This window comes from Schistocerca serialis, chromosome 11 (genome assembly GCF_023864345.2).
Source record: "Schistocerca serialis cubense isolate TAMUIC-IGC-003099 chromosome 11, iqSchSeri2.2, whole genome shotgun sequence".
Classification (NCBI taxonomy): domain Eukaryota; kingdom Metazoa; phylum Arthropoda; class Insecta; order Orthoptera; family Acrididae; genus Schistocerca; species Schistocerca serialis.
Genome location: NC_064648.1, coordinates 101,654,675 through 101,677,419, shown reverse-complemented (window position 1 = coordinate 101,677,419; position 22,745 = coordinate 101,654,675). Strand labels below are relative to the sequence as shown.

The 22,745-nt window shown below is 46.5% G+C and overlaps 1 long non-coding RNA gene across 1 annotated transcript in view; it reads right to left on the bottom strand.

The window, feature by feature from the left end:
* Positions 1-20,969, bottom strand: part of LOC126426419 (uncharacterized) — a 148,692-nt gene extending 127,723 nt beyond the window's left edge. Inside the window, exon 1 of the long non-coding RNA XR_007576383.1 lies at positions 20,632-20,969. This is a non-coding gene — a long non-coding RNA (uncharacterized LOC126426419). The remainder of the gene's footprint in view (positions 1-20,631) is intronic.
* Positions 20,970-22,745: the final 1,776 nt, after the last annotated feature.

Below are 22,745 nucleotides of genomic sequence, written 5' to 3'. Positions count from 1 at the left end.
TTGGATGGACACGAATATTTTTATGAAGATTTTGTTCTAGTGAACTCGCATTACGAGGAAATGCCTGAAGAAATTTCACCAGCGACGGTTTGGCAGCGGTAGATGTGGCACTGCGTTATACTGAATAGCTTCTTAGAAGATGGCGCAACACCGCTGCTAGAAAACGAGGTTCTATTCTAAAACAAAGTAGATTATTTATTTAAAATTTAACTTACATTTTTGCAACTTGGAATGTTGGCCATATACACAAAAAAAAAAGTTTTGCATCACCCCAGTTCCCAGAACTCCTGAATATAGACGTTGACTGTGCATATTGCGTCACAGACAGAGTTCCTTTGACTGTTCAGAGATGTCACTAAACCCGCCCAAACATGTAAACAACCTTGTATGAGCAGCGCCTATTGCACGGAGGGGGTCCGACAGCCGACCAGTTCCAGTCATTCCACCAGGAAGGAGGCCTGTAGTTCAATCAAGCCTAAATACTGCGGTTCGATCGCGTCCGCATTGTTACTTTGTGCCAGGAACGGCTCTCAGCAAGGGAAGTGTCCCGGCGTCTCGGAGTAAACCAATGCGATGTTGTTCGGACATGGAGGAGATACAGAGAGACAGGAAGTGTCGATGACATACTTCCCTCAGGCCATCCAAGGGCTACTATTGCAGTGGATGACCGGTACCTAGGGATTATGGCTCGGAGGAACCCTGACAGCAACGCCACCATGTTGAATAATGCTTTTCGTGCAGCCACAGGACGTCGCGTTACGACTCAAACTGTGCGCAACAGGCTGCATGATGTGCAAATTCACTCCAGACGTCCATGGCGAGGTCCATCTTTGCAACCACGACACCGTGCAGCGCAATACAGATGGGCCAAACAACATGCCGAATGGACTCCTCAGGATTGGCATCACGTTCTCTTCACCGATGAGAGTCGCATATGCCTTAAACCAGACAATCGTCGGAGACGTATTTGGAAGCATCCCGGTCAGGCTGAACACATTAGACACACTGTCCAGAGAGTGCACCAAGGTGGAGGTTCCCTGGTGTTTTGGGGTGGCGTTATGTGGGGCCGACGTACGCCGCTGGTGGTGATGGAAGGAGCTGTAACGGCTGTACGATACGTCAGTGTCATCCTCCGACCGATAGTGCAACCACATCCTCTTCATGGACGACAATTCGCGCCCCCATCGTCCACATATTGCGAATGACTTCCTTCTAGAGTGGCCAACTTGTTCTCCAGACATGAACCCCATCGGAAGTGACTGTGATAGACTGAAAGGGGCTCTTTATGGACGACGTGACTCACGAACCACTCTCAGGGATCCACGCCGAATCGCCGTTGATGTGTGGGACAATCTGGACCAACAGTGCCTTGATGAACTTGTGGATACTATGCAACGACGAATATAGGCATGCGTCAATGCAAGAGGACGTGCTACTGGGCATTAGAGGTACCGCTATGTACAGCAGTCTGGACCACCACCTTTGAAGGTCTCGCTGTATGGTGGTACAACATGCAATGTGTGGTTTTCATGAGCAATGAAAAGGGCGGAAATGATGTTTACGTTGATCTCTGTTCCAATTTTCTGTACAGGTTCCGGAACTCTCGGAACCCAGGTGATAAAACTTTTTTTTCATGTGTGTACGTATAAAGAGGGTGTCCCGTTTTAATCTATACCGGCCGATATCTCTGGAGCGGCACAACTCTGCAGAAAACGTCTCTAGTAAAAATTGTAACGTTGGAAGCGTGTCAGGGAGTGGCTGCCTCGAAATGACCTTGAACCCGGTTTACAAGGTCAAACCAAGTCAAGTTCATTTTTGCAAGCCGGCCGGAGTGGTCGTGCGGTTCTGGGCGCTACAGTCTGGAGCCGCGTGACCGCTACGGTCGCAGGTTCGAATCCTGCCTCGGGCATGGATGTGTGTGATGTCCTTAGGTTAGTTAGGTTTAAGTAGTTCTAAGTTCTAGGGGACTGATGACCACAGCAGTTAAGTCCCATAGTGCTCCGAGCCATTTGAACCATCATTTTTGCAAATGGTAACCCCTATTTTTCTTATTCCAGATTCGTGTTCTACGCGAGAAAATGCGCATTGTTTGTAGGGAACATTTTTTTCGAAAAGAATGCTTTGTCGCCAGGGAGAACTTCATCGTAAGTTTCCCAGGTTACCAGTATCTCGGGAACGACGCGAGACCGGGAAATATTTTCAATGAAAATCTTGTATGGTTTCTGAACTCTGTCCACTGGTGAAATATTCGTGATATTTAAATGGCCTTGAAATTTTTCAGTACGGATTAACCGGAAAGTAAATACCGTCGGCATTAGCAGAACCCACTGGCGACCACTTGCAGGGTGCCGAATCAGAAAGCAGCACTGCGCTTGTGCCGGCACAGTCAGAGAAGAGAGGGGTGGAGAAGCGTCATTGTAGGGGAATTTGAAATACTGACTGGAGTTGAGAGAAATTTTTCCTTTGGAGACTGAAAATTTCTCGGCTGTGCTCAGTTAAAATGATTCTTGACTGGCGTGACTCGTAATTTTTTCTCTTACGGACTTACAAAAAATGTGTATTAAGGGATTTAGAAAAATTCCACCTAGTCGAACTCTGATGAATTTCGCCTCGCAGGACTCAGGACAAACTCGTCAAGATGGGCATTTGATCGAGCATATGAGATGGTAGATTTGCAGTGAGAATCATGCCAATCAGCCCTCAGGGCCCTCGATGTGCTAAGTCCGCTGGACAACCCTGGGTTCCGCTAATGCCGACGGTATTCGCTTTCAGGTTAATTCCTACTGCAGAATACATGGCCATTTCAAGCTCACGAAAATTTCACCAGTTTACGGAGTTCAGAAACCATACTAGATTTTCACTGAAATTTTTTTCCCGACCTCGCTTCGTTCTTGAGATACTGGTAACCTGGGAAAGAGACAATGGCGACAAACCATAGGCTTTCCGAAAAAAATGTTGCCTACAAACAATGCGTATTTTGTCACGTAGAATACGAACATGAAATAAAAAATAGCGGTTACGATCTGCAAAAACGAACTTCACCTTGGTTTAACCTTGAAAACCGGGATCAAGGTCATTTCGAGGTAACCACTCCGTGACCCCCTTCAAACCTTACAACTTTTACTAAAGACTTTTTCTGCAGAATTGTGCCGCTCCAGAGATATCGGCTGGTATTGATTAAAATAGGACACCCTGCATAATACTACACTACTGGCCATTAAAATTGCTACACCAGGTAAATATGTAGATGATAAACAGGATTTCTTTGGACAAATATACTATACTAGAACTGACATGTGATTACATTTTCACGCAGTTTGGGTGCATAGATCCTGAGAAATCAGTACTCAGAACAGCCACCTCTGGCCGTAATAACGGCCTTGATACATCTGGGCATTGAGCCAAACAGAGCTCGGATGACGTGTACAGGTACAGCTGCCCATGCAGCTTCAACACGATACCACAGTTCATCAAGAGTAGTGACTGGCGTATTGTGACGAGCCAGTTGCTCGGCCACCATTGACCAGACGTTTTCAATTGGTGAGAGATCTGGAGAATGTGCTTTCTGTATCCAAAAAGGCCCATACAGGACCTGCAACATGCGGTCGTGCATTATCCTGCTGAAATGTAGGGTTTCGCAGGGATCGAATGAAGGGTAGAGCCATGGGTCGTAACACATCTGAAATGTATCGTCCACTGTTCAAAGTGCCGTCAGTGCGAGCAAGAGGTGACCGAGACGTGTAAGCAATGGCACCCCATACCGTCACGCCGGGTGATACGCCAAACACGGATGTGACCATCATGATGCTGTAAACAGAACCTGAATTCATCCGAAAAAATGACGTTTTGCCATTCGTGCACCCAGGTTCGTCGTCGAGTACACCATCGCAGGCGCTCCTGTCTGTGATGCAGCGTCAAGGGTAACCGCAGCCACGGTCTCCGAGCTGATAGTCCGTGCTGCTGCAAACGTCGTCGAACTGTTCGTGCAGATGGTTGTTGTCTTGCAAACGTCCCCATCTGTTGACTCAGGGATCGAGACGTGGCTGCACGATCCGTTGCAGCCGTGCGGATAAGATGCCTGTCATCTCGACAGCTAGTGATACGAGGCCGTTGGGATCCAGCACGGCGTTCCGTATTACCCTCCTGAACCCACCGATTCCACATACTGCTAACAGTCATTGGATCTCGACCGACGCGAGCAGCAATCTCGCGATACGATGAACCGCAATCGGAAACGTGATAGTACGGATTTCCCCTCCTTACACGAGGCATCAAAACAAGGTTTTACCAGGCAACGCCGGTCAAATGCTGTTTGTGTATGAGAAATCGGTTGGAAACTTTCCTTTTGTCAGCACGTTGTAGGTGTCGCCACCGGCGCCAACCTTGTGTGAATGCTCTGAAAAGCTAATCATTTGCATATCACAGCATCTTCTTCCTGTCGGTTAAATTTCGCGTCTGTAGCACGTCATCTTCGCGGCGTTGCAATTTTAATGGCCAGTAGTGTAGTATGTACTCCATTGTTTGTTTATTTATTTTTTAATCATTATTGTGCTAATTAAACATTTATCCACTATTTACCCGTTGATTTAGTGATATTTCCGTATCAGCTGTGATTCTTTTAGTTCGAGATGGGCTAAGCCCCAGTTAGTTCGACTGTATAATGGCTTCGCAGCGAAACGTCTCAGTGCAGCAGAAACAACATTGGCAAAATGTGGGCCTTCTGCATATATCCTCCATACAACCCCTGTCCCTCCGCATGCGATTTTATTTTTGAAGCCGTTAAGAAAGACTTTAGTGGCCACCGGTTTGCATAGGGCAAAGCGATACGCCACTGTGTACAATCATGGATTGTAGCCGACGGCAAACAGCTTTGCACTAGGGCACTGACCGTCTTATGTTAAGAGCAAAGGCGATTACTTTCGAAATAATAAACAGTTTACTTACTTTCCATCCCCCTGTTTCGTTTCTATTTGATCGTCACTTTACACACACACAATGTGATCAATAGTATCCGGACACCCCCAAAAACGTACGTTTTCCGTATTAGGGGAATTGTGTTGCGATCTTCTGCCAGATACTCCATATCAGCGACCTCAGTAGTCATTAGACATCGTCAGAGAGCAGAATGGGGCGCTCCGCGCAACTCACGGACTTCGAACGTGGTCAGGTGAGTGGGTGTCACTTGTGTCATACGTCCGTACGCGAGATTTCCACACTCCTAAACATCCCTAGGTCCACTGATTCCGATGTGATAATGAAGAGGAAACGTGAAGGGACACGTACAGCACAAAAGCGTACAGGCCGACCTCGTCTGTTGACTGACAGAGACCTCCGACAATTGAAGAGGGCCGTTATGTGTAGTAGGCAGACATCTATCCACACCACCATACAGGAATTACAAACTGCATCAGGACCCGCTGCAAGTACTATGACAATGAGGCGGGAATTGATAAAACTTGGATTTCATGGTCGTGCGGCTGCTTATAAGCCACACATCACGCCTGTAAATGCCAAACGACGCCTCGCTTGGTGTAAGGAGCGTAAACATTGGACGATTTAACAGTGGTAAAACGTTGTGTGGAGTGACGAATCACGGTCCACAATGTGAACATCCTATGGCAGAGTTTAGGTATGGCGGATGTCCAGTGAACGTCATCTGCTAGCTCGGTGGTGTTATGGTGTGGTCGTGCTTTTCATGGAGGGGGCTTGCACCCCTTGATGTTTTGCGTGGCACTATCACAGCACAGGCCTACACTGATGTTTTCAGCACCTTCCCGCTTCCCACTGTTGAAGAGCAACTCGCGGATGGCGATTGCATCAAAAAATGGTTCAAATGGCTCTGAGCACTATGGGACTTAACTACTGAGGTCATCAGTCCCCTAGAACTTAGAACTACTTAAACCTAACTAACCTAAGGACATCACACACATCCATGCCCGAGGCAGGATTCGAACCTGCGACCGTAGCGGTCATGCGGTTCCAAACTGACGCGCTTAGAACCGCACGGCCACACCGGCCGGCCCAGGCGATTGCATCTTTCAACACGATCGAGCACCTGTTCGTAATGCACGGCCTGTGGCGGAGTGGTTACACGACAATAACATCCCTGTAATGGACTGGCCTGCACAGGGTCGTAACGCGAATCCTACAGAACACCTTTGGGATGTTTTGGTACACAAACTTCGTGCCAGCCCTCACCGACCGACATCGATATCTCTCCTCAGTGCAGCACTCTGTGAAGAATGGGCTGCCATTCACCAAGAAACCTTCCACTACCTGACTGAAGGTATGCCTGCGAGAGTGGAAGCTGTCATCTAGGCTAAGGGTGGGCCAACAAGATACTGAATTCCAGCATTACCGACGGAGGGTGCCACGAACTTGTAAGTCATTTTCAGCCAGGTGTCCGGGTACTTTTGTTCACATAGTGCAGCAGCTTTTCATGAAATATTTCAGTTTCCCTTCAAGTCACTAGTATTGTTTTCTTAATTATTGTGATTAAAGCAATTACACCTTGTATTTGTATAATTAGACCTCACGCTGGTCAACTTGATACAGCATTTCTCTATTTCCCACTCTTCACTGTGAAAATTCAGACAAAAACTCATTGTCTAATTTGAAGGAATTCTTGCTTCCGCTCCTCTCAAACACTTGGACAAAAAGCATCGATACATTTTTTAACGTGAATCCGTGCTGTTTTTAACGTCCAACTCTATTGCGCAGTCAACAACCTAGACAAGACCTGATTTTAGTGTCCGTCGCGAAACACGTTACACAACGCCACGCTGGTAAGAAGTTAACTTTGCGAGGTCGCAGGTGGGTATCCTTCACAGACTCGTTCTAAATTTAGGTAATTGTTGCTCGTTATTCAATATCTCTTACGTAAACCGACCAGTTTCCAGTCACATTATCCTTGCAGAACGATTAATTACCACCACCTGCGTAAGAATTCGTCACACGAAGTATAAGAATCTCTGACCAGACAACTTTGGGAAGCGAAGTTGACAGTTCCCTGTCACACGATAAGCGCAGCGTAAAATATATACACTCCTGGAAATGGAAAAAAGAACACATAGACACCGGTGTGTCAGACCCACCATACTTGCTCCGGACACTGCGAGAGGGCTGTACAAGCAATGATCACACGCAAGGCACAGCGGACACACCAGGAACCGCGGTGTTGGCCGTCGAATGGCGCTAGCTGCGCAGCATTTGTGCACCGCCGCCGTCAGTGTCAGCCAGTTTGCCGTGGCATACGGAGCTCCATCGCAGTCTTTAACACTGGTAGCATGCGCGACAGCGTGGACGTGAACCGTATGTGCAGTTGACGGACTTTGAGCGAGGGCGTATAGTGGGCATGCGGAAGTCCGGGTGGACGTGCCGCCGAATTGCTCAACACGTGGGGCGTGAGGTCTCCACAGTACATCGATGTTGTCGCCAGTGGTCGGCGGAAGGTGCACGTGCCCGTCGACCTGGGACCGGACCGCAGCGACGCACTGATGCACGCCAAGACCGTAGGATCCTACGCAGTGCCGTAGGGGACCGCACCGCCACTTCCCAGCAAATTAGGGACACTGTTGCTCCTGGGGTATCGGCGAGGACCATTCGCAACCGTCTCCATGAAGCTGGGCTACGGTCCTGCACACCGTTAGGCCGTCTTCCGCTCACGCCCCAACATCGTGCAGCCCGCCTCCAGTGGTGTCGCGACAGGCGTGAATGGAGGGACGAATGGAGACGTGTCGTCTTCAGCGGTGAGAGTCGCTTCTGCCTTGGTGCCAATGATGGTCGTATGCGTGTTTGGCGCCGTGCAGGTGAGCGCCACAATCAGGACTGCATACGACCGAGGCACACAGGGCCAACACCCGGCATCATGGTGTGGGGAGCGATCTCCTACACTGGCCGTACACCACTGGTGATCGTCGAGGGGACACTGAATAGTGCACGGTACATCCAAACCGTCATCGAACCCATCGTTCTACCATTCCTAGACCGGCAAGGGAACTTGCTGTTCCAACAGGACAATGCACGTCCGCATGTATCCCGTGCCACCGAACGTGCTCTAGAAGGTGTAAGTCAACTACCCTGGCCAGCAAGATCTCCGGATCTGTCCCCCATTGAGCATGTTTGGGACTGGATGAAGCGTCGTCTCACGCGGTCTGCAGGTCCAGCACGAACGCTGGTCCAACTGAGGCGCCAGGTGGAAATGGCATGGCAAGCCGTTCCACAGGACTACATCCAGCATCTCTACGATCGTCTCCATGGGAGAATAGGAGCCTGCATTGCTGCGAAAGGTGGATATACACTGTACTAGTGCCGACATTGTGCATGCTCTGTTGCCTGTGTCTATGTGCCTGTGGTTCTGTCAGTGTGATCATGTGATGTATCTGACCCCAGGAATGTGTCAATAAAGTTTCCCCTTCCTGGGACAATGAATTCACAGTGTTCTTATTTCAATTTCCAGGAGTGTATATACAGGGTGCGTCAAGAAAATGTATACACACTTTGAACTGTCGTTGACAATTTATTTCCCGTTCTACAAGGTTAAATATCTGTGAGAAAGTAATGTTATGTTTCTTCAACAGGTGGCAGCAGTGGCAAGGAAGTAACTGCAACATGGCGGACGTGCGTTAGAGCTTTGAAGCGCGGAAGCAGATAATTAAATGGTACTGGAAGTACGAGAATGTGGCTGCGGTTCGAAGACAGTGGAGAAGTGAGTATGGTACAGAACCACCTTCAAGTAGTGTGCTACGCATTCTGAAGAAAGGCAAGTTTCGTGTGTACATTCCAAGGCTGGTGCAACATCTAAGTGACGACGATCCAGATCGAAGATTAAAATTTTGTGAATGGGTTCAGGAGATGGTGAGACGTGAACCGGGATTTATGGGTAGCATAAATTGATAAGATGAGGACCAATTCAAACTCAATGGAACTGTCAATAGGCACGATTGTGTGTACTGTCCTGAAGATAATCCTCACATTGCAGTTGAAAAGGCTGTGAATTTGCCTGGTGTAAATGTGTGGTGTGGTTTGTGTGCAAGGGGACTCATTGGACCTTTCCGCTTTGAAGGTACTGCTACTGGAGAAACGTACCTAACAGTGCTTGCTGACTCCATATTCCCTGCCATTCGTGCATTATACGGTAGTGATGAGTTTTATTTCCAACAAGATGGCGCCCCGCCGCACTATCATAGGGACGTACGAGCATACCTAGATCAGAATGTGCCAGGCCAGGGGATAGGACGCAGGGGACCAATCGAGTTTCCTGCACGCTCTCCAGACCTCACGCCGCTGGATTTCTTCTTATGGGGCACAGTAAAAGATGAGGTGTACAAACGTAAACCACGTAACGTGGACACACTTTGGAATGAGATTCAGGCGGTGTGCGCAGAAATCTCATCGGACACTTTGGTACGATGTACGGACTCAGTGGTGACTCGCACTCAGAAATGTATTGATGCTGAAGGCCACCAGTTTGAACATTAATCACATTTGCAAAGTACATTTATTTTTGCAATTGGACTTTAAGCTTTCCATTTCCAGAAATTTAACATTGTAGAACGGGAAATAAATTTTCTATGACGCTTCAAAGTGTGTATACATGTTTTTGACGCACCCTTTATATAGAAGTGTCGCACGCTTCTGCCGTGTGACACCACGTCTGTCCTTGATAATGGCGTCAATTCGACGAGGAATGTATTCTACAAGCCTGGGCCGACTATGTAGCAATTCTGGACGTGTGGGGTGTCGCACTGTCCTGATGGAATTGCCCAAGTCCGTCAGAATGCACTATGGACATGAAAGGATCCAGGTGGTCAAACAGGATGCTTACGTACGTGTCACCTGTCAGAGTCGTATCTAGACATCGGGGGTCGCCTATCACTCCAACTGCACATGCCACACACCATTCCAGAGCCTCCACCTGCTTGAGCAGTCCCCTGCTGACATGCAGGGTCCATGGATTCATGAGGTTGTCTCCACGCCCGCACACGTCCATCCACTCGATACAATTTGAAACGAGACTCGTCCGACCAGGCAACATGTTTCCAGCCATCGACAGTCCAATGTCCGTATTGATGGGCCCAGGCGAGGCGTAAAGCTTTGTGTCGTGCAGTCATCAAGGGCGCACGAGTAGGACTTCGGGTCTGAAAGCGCATATCGATGTGTTTCGTTGAATGGTTCGCACGCTGGCGCTTGTTGATGGCGCAGCACTGAAATCTGCAGCAGTTTGCGGAAGGTTTGCACTTCTGTCCCGTTGAAGGATTCTGTTCAGTCGTCCTTGGTCCTGTTCTTGCAGGATCCTTTTCTAGCCGCAGCGATGTCGGCGATTTGATGTTATACCAGATTGCTTATATTCAAGGTACAGTAGTGAAATAGTTGTACGGGATAACCCCCACTTCATCGATACCTCGGCTATGCTGTGTCCAATCGCTCGTTTGCCGACCGTAACACCACGTCCAAACTCACTTAAATCTTGATAACCTGCCATTGTAGCAGCAGTAATCGATTTAACAACTGCGCCAGACACTTGTTGCGATGTATTCTGTCTGTTTATATATCTTTGTTTTTGAATGCGCAGGCCTTAGTAGTTTCTTTGGCGCTTCAGTGTAGAAGTGGCGCGGTGAAATTCTTTACCTGTCGGAAGAAGTGAACGTCAACGGCTGACAAAGAGCGGTGGATGTCGACGGTGAATATTATCGGACACGCTGAAAAAAAATTTCGAATGAAGTAAAGCCTCGACCAAGAATCGGACTCGCACCCTACACTCTGGGAATCTGATGCCTTCATCGCGCGGTCGCCGACCTCGCTCTAGCAGGCGACTTAAATGACGGGTACGCAAACCACAGTGCATGAAAATACAAAACCGGTTATAGCTCGAACATCATTAAATTCGCACACCACAATATGTCAATACACTACTGTCCATTAAAATTGCTACACCTTGAAGATGACGTGCTACAGACACGAAATTTAACCAACAGGGAGTAGATCCTGTGATATGCAAATGATTAGCTTTTCAGAGCATTCAAACACGGTTGGCGCCGGTGGCGACACCTACAACGTGCTGACACGAGGAAAGATTCCAACCGATTTCTCATATACAAACAGCAGTTGACCGGCGTTGCCTGGTGAAACGTTGTTGTGATGCCTCGTGTAAGGAGGAGAAATGCGTACCATCACGTTTCCGACTTTGATAAAGGTCGGATTGTAGCCTATCGCGATTGCGCTTTATCGTATCGCTACATTGCTGCTCGCGTCGGTCGAGATCCAATGACTCTTAGCAGAATATGGAATCGGTGGGTTCAGGAGGGTAATACGGAACCCCGTGCTGGATCCCAACGGCCTCGTATCACTAGCAGTCGAGATGACAGGCATCTTATCCGCACGGCTGTAACGGATCGTGCAGCCACGTCTCCTTCCCTGAGTCAACAGATGGGGACGTTTGGAAGACAACAACCATCTGCACGAACAGTTCGACGACGTTTGCAGCAGCACGGACTATCAGCTCGGAGACCGTGGCTGCGGTTACCCTTGTCGCTGCATCACAGACAGGAGCGTCTGCGATGGTGTACTCGACGACGAACCTGGGTGCACGAATGGCAAAACGTCATTTTTTTCGGATGAATCCAGGTTCTGTTTACAGCATCACGATGGTCGCATCCGTGTTTGGCGACATCGCGGTGAACGCACATTGGAAGCGTGTATTCGTCATCGCCATACTGGCGTATCACCCGACGTGATGGTATGGGGTGCCATTGGTTACACTTCACGGTCACCTCTTGTTCGCATTGACGGCACTTTGAACAGTGGGCGTTACATTTCACATGTGTTTCGACCGGTGCTCTACCCTTCATTCGATGGCTGCGGAACCCTACATTTCATCAGGATAATGCACGACCGCATGTTGCAGGTCCTGTACGGGCCTTTCTGGATACAGAAAATGTTCGACTGCTGCCCTGGCCAGCACATTCTCCAGATCTCTCACCAACTGAAAACGTCTGGTCAATGGTGGCCGAGCAACTGGCTCGTCACAATACGCCAGTCATTACTCTCGATGAACTGTGGTATCGTGTTGAAGCTGCATGGGCAGCACTGGAGAGATTCATACCAAATAAATTAATACGAGACGGAACTGATCCATCACGGCACACAAAAAGCAACAATAAGCTGCTGCAGGAGCCCCGAAAAAGGCATGTATAGTTTAGACGAGCGCAAAATGTCCAAGATTGGCGAGGTTTTACCGAGGCTCGAAATTTGGTGCGGATTTCAATGCGAGACGCATTTAATAGTTTCCACAACGAAAGTCTCTCTAGAAATGTGGCGGAAAATCCAAAGAGATTCTGGTCGTATGCTAAATAAACCAGCGGAAAGGCTCAGTAAGCGATGGGGTGGAGGAGGGGGGGGGGGGGGGGGAGACAAGAGATCCAACACTTCGGAGCAGGTAAAAGCGTGGCAAACGTCCGGCGTGGAAAATGCATTTTGAGCGAAAGCGACCTTTTGTTGTTTATCTCGTCGTATGCTCAGTTTCCGCATATAATCAAAGCACTATATGTACGAGGGGCGTTTGAAAAGTCTGTGCAAAAATAAAAACTATTTACGTGTTTGGGGTAAACCGTTTTTATTTTTCGACATAGTCTCCTTTTAGACTTACATACATCGTGCAACGCTGTTCTAATTTGCTGACCCCTTCCGAATAATAGGAATTGTCCAAGTTGCAAAATAACTTTTAGCTGCTGAAATCACCTTCTCGTTTGAATAAAATCTTTGCCTCGTCAGTCATTTCTTCAAACTGGAGGACAAATAGTAGTCTGAGGGAGCCAAGTCTGGAGAATAGAGGGGATGTGAAACGAGTTGGAATCGTATTTCCAATAATTTTGGGACCACAACTGCTGAGGTGTGTGCTGGTGCATTGTCGTGATGGAAAAGGACTTTTCTGCGGTCCAGTTTCCGGCGTTTTTCTTGCAGCTCGGTTTTGAAACGGTCTAATAACGATGAATAATACGCACCTGTAATAGTTTTACCCTTTTCCACATAGTCGATGAGGATTATCCCTTGCAAATCCAAAAAGACAGTCACCATAACCTTTCCGACCGAAGGAATGGTCTTCGCCTTTTTTGGTGTAGATTCTCCCTTGGTAACCCATTGTTTAGCTTGATCTTTGGTCTCAGGAGTACGACGCTTAAAGTCCTGCAGATTCTTCCTGAACAGCTGCAAACCATCCTTGCAACACTTCACACGATTCCGTTTTTGGTCAAGCGTGAGCAATCGCGGAACACATCTTGCGGATAGCTTTCTCATGTCCAAATGTTTGTGCAAAATATTATGTACCCATTCATTCGAGATGCCCACAGCACTAACAATCTCACACACATTAACTCTTCTGTCATCCATCACCATATCATGGATTTTATGAATGGAGTCGTAACCTCCACAGGGAGTCCAGAACGATCAGCATTACTTGTGCCCATATGGCCACTCTGAAAATACTGAAACCACTTATAAACTATTCGAAGGTGCACAGTCACCGCAATGTTTATCAAGCTTCTCTTTAGTGTCCTGGGGCGTTTTGCCTTTCATAAAATAATGTTTAATCACCATACGAAATTCCTTTTCGTCCATTTTTTGACAATCACTGGACTTCCTTGATTCACACGAATGCCAAACACAAAGAAATAGACCACTGTGGCTGAAACTTGGTGTGCGTTCTTTCCAAAGATGCTAATAATCAAACAAGACCTCGATACGCGCCGGTGGTGCCATCTCTCGGACTTTTCAAACGCCCCTCATACAAACACGAAAGATGATATGTCATTACCAAAATGATAAGAGACATTGCAACTTTTCAATGTATGTAGTACTGGTGAAGCTGAAAGGGAAAAATCAGTAATGTACGCACTACGTATAAGCGGCAGTGTAATAAAATAATAGTCTTTTAGTAGTTTATTTATTACTTCACATGTTCCCATAGTGATGTCGGTGAGTGTTCGAAAGCTGCTCCAATTGCAAGACATCTCGAAGTTACAGATAATCGTCCAGAAAATCGAATAAATTGTGCCCTAATTGTGTCTCCTTTTTCTATAGGGGCGCCACGTAATTCTCACAAGTAATTAAAAGTTTGACTCTCGGTTCGCAGAAAGTAGAGATGAACATCACGTGGCCGGCCGCTGTGGTCGAGTGGTTCTAGGCGCTTCAGTCCGCAACCGCGCTGCTTTTACGGTCGCAGGTTCGAATCCTGCCTCGGCCATGGATGTGTGTGATGTCCTTAGCTCAGATGTTAAGTCCCATAGTGATTAGAGCCATTTGAATAATTTTTGAACATCAGGTTCTTGGAGTAAACACGAGGCGTATTCGGAAAGTAAGGTCCGATTAGGCCCGAAATGGAAACCACTGTGAAAATCTGATGGAGCTTTGCGCAGATGTGTTGGGCAGTGTCTTTATTGTGCCTGTCAATCGTTTCGCGTCGCTCTTTCCAGTTCAGAGCGCAAAGTGATCTCGCAGAAACAGTATCTCCCGGCAAGTATGTGGATCTGGTGAGAGATTCCGCCAGAAGCTATGCAGCCCACATGACATGAATTTCATGCTTTTAATCATTTCCACAGCAAAATTCTGTCTCGAAATCTGGCAGAAAACCCAAAGAGACTCTCGTCATACCGAAAGCACACCAGTGGCAAAACGCAATCTATACCTTCAAATGGTTCAAATGGCTCTGAGCACTATGGGACTTATCATCTGAGGTCATCAGTCCCCTAGAACTACTTAAACCTAACTAACCTAAGGACATCACACACATCCATCCCCGAGGCAGGATTCGAACCTGCGACCGTAGAGGTCGCGCGGTTCCACACTGTAGCGCCTAGAACCGCTCGGCCACTGCGGCCGGCTATACCTTCCCTGAGCGATAACAACGGTGAAGTCACTGATCACAGTGCCACTAAAGCACAGTTATTAAATACGGTTTTCCGAAACTGCTTCACCAAAGAAGACGAAATAAATGTTCCTCAATTCCAATCAAGAACAACTGCCAAGATGAGAAACACAGAAGTAGATATCCTCGGTGTAGCAAAGCAACTTAAATCACTTAATAAAAGCAGGTCCAGATTGTGTACCAGTCAGGTTCCTCTCAGAGTATGCTGATACAATAGCTCCATATTTAGCGATTGTATGCAACCACTCGCTCACAGACTGATCCGTACCTAAAGACTGGAAAATTGCTCAAGTCACACCAATACCCCTTTCACACCCTCTGGCTACAATTGTGCACATTAACTTTTGCTGTATTTTAGCTGCAACAGAAGTATTTTTCCCAGTGGAAACATGAGGTACACATTTGTGAATGTTGAACACTGATGTGTTGTTCGCTATATTCCACTTTATAAGTGAATATAGTTATTGTTATTTTGCATGGTAGTTATTGAGTGATCATTGTACTATTTACGACAAAAGAGAATATTTCTTAATTAGTTATTTTAATGCATAAAATGAAGCCAAGTCTACAAAGTACGTTTTGAAAACGGGTGCATATTTTTTTACAAACCTTGCATCTAAAATCATTAAAAAATCACCTAAGAGGATTACCACACAAAGAAAACTTTTCCCTCTTTCAGAAAAACAGTAGGCCTGAATGGGATACCCAAAAAGGGAAGTAGGTGTAATCCGTTGAATTACAGGCCTATATCACTAAAGTCGATTTGCAGTAGGGTTTTGGAACATATACTGCATTCGAACATTATGAAGTACTTCGAAGAAAATATCGTTGTTGTAAAACACAACTAGCTCTTTATACTCATGAAGTAATGAGTGCTATCGACAGGGGATGTCAGATTGATTCCATATTTTTAGATTTCCAGAAGCCTTTCGACACCGTTCCTCACAAGCGTCTTCTAACCAAACTGCGTGCCTACGGAGTATCGCCTCAGTTGTGCGACTGGATTCGTGATTTCCTGTCAGAAAGGTCGCAGTTCGTAGTCATAGACGGAAAATCGTCGAGTAAAACAGAAGTAATATCCGGCGTTCCCAAGAAAGTGTTTTCAATGCCCTCTGTTGTTCCTGGTCTATATTGACGACATAGGATAAAATCTGACAAGCCGCCTTAGATTGTTTGCACATGATGGTGTCATTTACCGTCTTGTAAAGTCATCAGATGACCGAAACGAATTGCAAAATGATTTAGATATCTGTATGGTGCGAGAAGTGGCAATTTACTCTGAACAGAGGAAAGTCGGAAGTTATTCACATGAGTACTAAAAGAAATCAGCTAAATTTTGATTACGCGATAAGGCTGTAAATTCGAGTAAATACTTAGTGATTACAATTACAAATAACCTAAATCGGAACGATTACATTGATAATATTGTGGGTTGAGGAAGCCAAAATCTGCGATTCATTGGCAGAACACTTAGAAGGTGGAACAGGTCTATTAAAGAGACTGCTTACACCACGCTTGTCCGCCCTATTCTGGACTATTGCTGTGCGGTGTGGGATCCGCATCAGGTGGGACTGACGGATGACAGCGGAAAAGTACAAAGAAGGGCAGCTCCTTTTGTATTATCGCGAGATAGGGGAGACATGATACGTGAATTGGAGTGGCAATCATTAAAACAAAGGCGTTTTTCGTTGCGACGGGATCTTCTCATGAAATTTCAATCACCAGTTTCTTCTCCGCTTGCGAAAACATTCTGTTGGCACCCACCTACATAGGGAGAAATGATCACGATAAAATAATATAAATCAGGGCTCGTACAGAAAAATTTAAGTGCTCGTTTTTCCGCGTTCCGTTCGAAAGTGAAACGGTAGAGAGACAGCTTGAAGGCGGTTCATTGAACCCTCTGCCAGGCACTTTATTGTGAATAGCAGAGTAATCACGTAGATGTCGATGTTTTTCCTTCAAGACAATTTCCAGCTGCATTCCTGAGGGGCAATGAAGACGCTCCTGCAGCATTTTCGATGGGAAGTGTTTGATCGCCGAGAATACATCCCTTTACTGGCTCCCTCCGGTGTTCATTTTTGCTCACATGAACCGCCGGCTACGAAGGCAACATTTTGGCAGAAACAACGAAAGGCAGACCGGCGTAGAGAATTGGCGGAAAGCACAGGCGGCAGCTTTCTACTGGAAAGTTTGTACAACGCCACGACAAATGTCTCAGTCGGATCGCTGACTGTTTAGAAAAGGTAGCTGGAAGGTGTGGCTAACTGTTGCGATTAAAAAAATTTTGATTTTCACTGTGGCTTTCATTTCGCGACCGATCGGACCTTACTTTCCGCTTTCGCCTCGTATTTCCTTAAGCAAATTTTGTACATCTACATCTACATGGATACTCTGCAAATCACATTTAAGTGCCTGGCAGAGGGTTCATCGAACCACCTTCACAATTCTCTATTATTCCAATCTCGTATAGCGCGCGGAAAGAATGAACACCTATATCTTTCAGTACGAGCTCTGATTTCCCTTATTTTATCGTGGTGATCGTTCCGCCCTATGTAGCTCGGTGTCAACAAAATATTTTCGCATTCGGCGGAGAAATTTGGTGATTGGAATTTCGTGAGAAGATTCCGTCACAACGAAAAACGATTTGCAGCCCAGATCCTGTATCATTTCCGAGGCTCTGTCCCATATTTCGGGATAGTACAAAACGTGCTGCCTTTCTTTGAGCTTTTTCGATGTACTCCGTCAGTCCCATCTGGTAAGGATCCCACACCGCGCAGCAGTATTCTAAAAGAGGACTGACAAGCGTAGTGTAGGCAGTCTCTCAGAAGGACTGTTGCATTTTCTAAGTGTCCTGCCAATAAAACGCAGCTTGTGGTAGCCTTCCCCACAACATTTTCTATGTGTTCCTTCCAATTTAAGTTGTTCGTAATTGTAATACCTAGGTATTTAGTTGAACTTACGGCTTTTGGATTGGACTGATTTACCGTGTAACCGAAGTTTAACGAGTTCCTTTTACCACTCATGTGGATTACCTCACACTTTTCGTTATTTGGGGTCAACTGCTACTTTTCGCACCATTGCGATATTTCTTCTAAATCGTTTTACAGTTTGTTTTGATCTTCTGATGACTTTATTAGTCGATAAACGACAGCGTCATCTGCAAACAACCGAAGACGGCTACTCAGATTGTCTCGCAAATCGTTTATATAGATAAGGAACAGCAAAGGGCCCATAACACTACCTTGGGGAACGCCAGAAATCACTTCTGTTTTACTCGATGACTTTCCACCAATTACTACGATCTGTGATCTCTCTGACTGGAAATCACAGATCCAGTCACATAACTGAGACGATATTCCATAAGCACGCAATTTCACTGCGAGCCGCTTGTGTGGTACAGCGTCAAAAGCCTTCCGGAAATCCAGAAATACGGAATCGATCTGAAATCCCTTGTCAATAGCACCCAACACTTCATGCGAATAAAGAGTTAGTTTACAGGAACGATGTTTTCTATACCCATGTTGTCTGTGTGTCAATAGACCGTTTTCTTCGAGGTAATTCATTACGTTCGAACACAATATATGTTCTAAAATCCTGCTGCATATCGACGTTAACGATATGGGCCTGTAATTTAGTGGATTACTCCTACTACCTTTTTGAATATTGGTGTGACCTGTGCAACCTTGCAGTCTTTGGGTACGGATCTTTCGTCGAGCCAACGGTTGTGTATGACTTAAGTATGGAGCTAATGCATCAGCGTACTCCGAAAGGAACCTAATTGGTGTACAGTCTGGACCAGAAGACTTGCTTTTATTATTTTATTAAGTATTTTTATGCATATATTTATGTCTCAGACTGAACCATTCGCTGGACCAATCCGTTGTTTGCCTTTCCTTCGTTACAGTGCTAAAATCAATGCAGTGCGCGCTCTGTCTGCATCGGCAGCCACTTGTAAAATTCGTTTGCGACACGATACGCACAACTGCTTGAGAACTGAGGTTGAGATTCACAAACTCGGTTGGTACGTCTGCGCGCTTGTTTGGCAATCTCGTTTATAACAAACAGCGAATTTGACAAACATGGGTTTAGAAAACATCGTTCCTGTGAAACACAACTAGCTCTTTATTCACATGAAGTTTAGAGTGCTATTGACAAGGGATTTCAGATCGATTCCGTATTTCTGGATTTCCGGAAGGCTTTTGACACTGTACCACACAAGCGGCTCGTAGTGAAATTGCGTGCTTATGGAATGTAGTTTCATTTAAGTGACTCGATTTGTGATTTCCTGTCAGAGAGGTCACAGTTCGTAGTAACTGACCGAAAGTCATCGTGTAAAACAGAAGTGACTTCTGGCGTTCCCCAAGGTAGTGTTCTAGGCCCTTTGCTGTTCCTTATCTATATAAACGATTTGCGAGACAATCAGAGAAGCCGTCTTCGGTTGTTTGCAGATGACGCTGTAGTTTATCGACTAATAAAGCCATCAGAAGATCAAAACAAACTGCAAAACGATTTAGAAGAAATATCGGAATGGTGGGAAAAGTGGCACTTGACCCTAAATAACGAAAAGTGTGAGGTTATCCACATGAGTGCTAAAAGGAACTCGTTATACTTCGGTTACACGATACATCAGTCGAATCTAAAAGCCGTAAATTCAGCTACATACCTAGGTATTACAATTACGAACAACTTAAATTGGAAGGAACAGCCGGCCGGGGTGACCGAGCGGTTCTAGGCGCTACAGTCTGAAACCGCGCGACCATTACGTCGCAGGTTCGAATCCCGCCTCGGGCAGCGATGTGTGTGCTGTCCTTAGGTTAGTTCGGTTTAAGTACTTCTAAGTTATAGGGGACTTATGGCCTCAGATGTTAAGTCCCATAGTGCTCAGAGCCATTTGAATCATTTTTTTTTGGAAGGTATACACAGAAAATGTTGTGTGTATGGCTAACCAAAGACTGCGTTTTATTGGCAGGACAGTTAGAAAATGTAACAGACCTACTAAGGAGACTGCCTACACTACGTTTGTCTGCTCTCTTTTAGAATACTGCTGCGCGGTGTGGGATCCTTACCAGATAGGACTGACGGAGTACATCGAAAAAGTTCAAAGAAAGGCAGCACATTTTGTATTATCGCAAAATATGGGAGAGAGTGTCGCAGAAATGATACAGGATTTGGGCTGGAAATCGCTAAAAGAAAGGCGTTTTTCGTTGCGACGGAATCTTCTCACGAAATTCCAATCACAAACTTTCTCCTCCGAATGCGAAAATATTTTGTTGACCTACATGGAACGATCACCACGATAAAATAAGGGATATCAGAGCTCGTACGGAAAGATACAGGTGTTCGTTCTTTCCGCGCGCTATACGAGATTGGAGTGATAGAGAATTGTGAAGGTAGTCCGATAAACCCTCTGCCAGGCACTTAAATGTGATTTGCAGAGAATCCATGTAGACGTACATCGTTTACATACGTGTTTCGGTTACCTCGACGACTGTTCCGTGAGGAAGTCCATCCGGCCACGAAGTTAAAACAATAACAATAAAACTTGCCAAACACGCAGAAATGCGTATCCCGTACTAGGCATGACAGACGCAGCCTAGGGGAGAGTAAGATAGAATCAGAAATTGTAGCATTAAGCGGATTTTGTCAAGCTTGGCGCAGGTTGGCGAATGGTGGTCGAGTGTAGAGTATTGTTGTTTAGGCGCTGTGCTCACCTGGTGTTTGTCCGCGCGGTCCGAAGACGCTGAAATTCTTCACTCCTCGTCTGCGTCCGCCTTGAATCTGCCTGTATTTCCAAAGCACACTTTCTGCACTGTCGGTCCACTGGCCATCTTCACGCGGTTCACCACTTGCTAGGGTCTCGAGGTCGACAGCTACATTCCGGACCACGTACAATATGGTCACTGCCCCGACAGGAGAATCACCATAAAGTGTCGGGTGGGATGTACGGATTTAACTGGTCCTATTCCGACTGCCTTTCTCCGTCTTCGCGATGACGCCGAGCGGTCGGCAGACGGGATGCGACGCTTCCGTGAGGCACGAACCGAACCCACCTTCGGGAGGGTTGAAGGCGCACTGGGCTGTGTCCGAGGTGCAGACGTCCACCTCTGCCCAACTTGGCGCTTCCAGCGCTCTACTGCGGTGGACAGCGTAACCACGTGGGCCGCGCGAGATCACGCAGTTTGCCATCTCGCCTGAGAGAGGCGCTGCGGTCGCTTGATGCCTCGTTCCCAAAGCCGGATTTCGTAAACCGATTTCCCAAAATTACTTCTGCGTGTTCACGCAAACACTTCAAAATCGATTCTAGAAATCCGCTTCCGGTTGCCGATTTTCCAATTCCGCGATCGATTTTCGCTTGTATGTAAACGCAACCCGTCTCGAAACGAGCTTAGGCTGTCAGGTTTCGTCTTGTTCTTAAAAATTTTCGGCCAATAAGGAGGGAGTGGCTTTTTCTAACAGCCGTGTACCGCAAGTCTCTAGAGGAACGGAGGGTTCCAAATGATTGCAAAAGAGCACAGATAGTCCCAGTCTTCAAGAAGGGTCGTCGAGCAGATGCGCAAAACTACAGACCTATATCTCTGACGTCGATCTCTTGTAGAATTTTAGAACATGTTTTTTGCTCGCGTATCATGTCATTTCTGGAAACCCAGAATCTACTATGTAGGAATCAACATGGATTCCGGAAACAGCGATCGTGTGAGACCCAACTCGCCTTATTTGTTCATGAGACCCAGAAAATGTTAGATACAGGCTCCCAGGTAGATGCCATTTTTCTTGACTTCCGGAAGGCGTTCGATACAGTTCCGCACTGTCGCCTGATAAACAAAGTAAGAGCCTACGGAATATCAGACCAGCTGTGTGGCTGGATTGAACAGTTTTTAGCAAACAGAACACAGCATGTTGTTATCAATGGAGAGACGTCTACAGACGTTAAAGTAACCTCTGGCGTGCCACAGGGGAGTGTTATGGCGCCATTGCTTTTCACAATATATATAAATGACCTAGTAGATAGTGTCGGAAGTTCCATGCGGCTTTTCGCGGATGATGCTGTAGTATACAGAGAAGTTGCAGCATTAGAAAATTGTAGCGAAATGCAGGAAGATCTGCAGCAGATAGGCACTTGGTGCAGGGAGTGGCAACTGACCCTTAACATAGACAAATGTAATGTATTGCGAATACATAGAAAGAAGGATCCTTTATTGTATGATTATATGATAGCGGAACAAACACTGGTAGCAGTTACTTCTGTAAAATATCTGGGAGTATGCGTGCGGAACGATTTGAAGTGGAATGATCATATAAAATTAATTGTTGGTAAGGCGGGTACCATGTTGAGATTCATTGGGAGAGTGCTTAGAAAATGTAGTCCATCAACAAAGGAGGTGGCTTACAAAACACTCGTTCGACCTATACTTGAGTATTGCTCATCAGTGTGGGATCCGTACCAGATCGGTCTGACGGAGGAGATAGAGAAGATCCAAAGAAGAGGGGCGCGTTTCGTCACAGGGTTATTTGGTAACCGTGATAGCGTTACGGAGATGTTTAATAAACTCAAGTGGCAGACTCTGCAAGAGAGGCGCTCTGCATCGCGGTGTAGCTTGCTCGCCAGGTTTCGAGAGGGTGCGTTTCTGGATGAGGTATCGAATATATTGCTTCCCCCTACTTATACCTCCCGAGGAGATCACGAATGTAAAATTAGAGAGATTCGAGCGCGCACGGAGGCTTTCAGACAGTCGTTCTTCCCGCGAACCATACGCGACTGGAACAGGAAAGGGAGGTAATGACAGTGGCACGTAAAGTGCCCTCCGCCACACACCGTTGGGTGGCT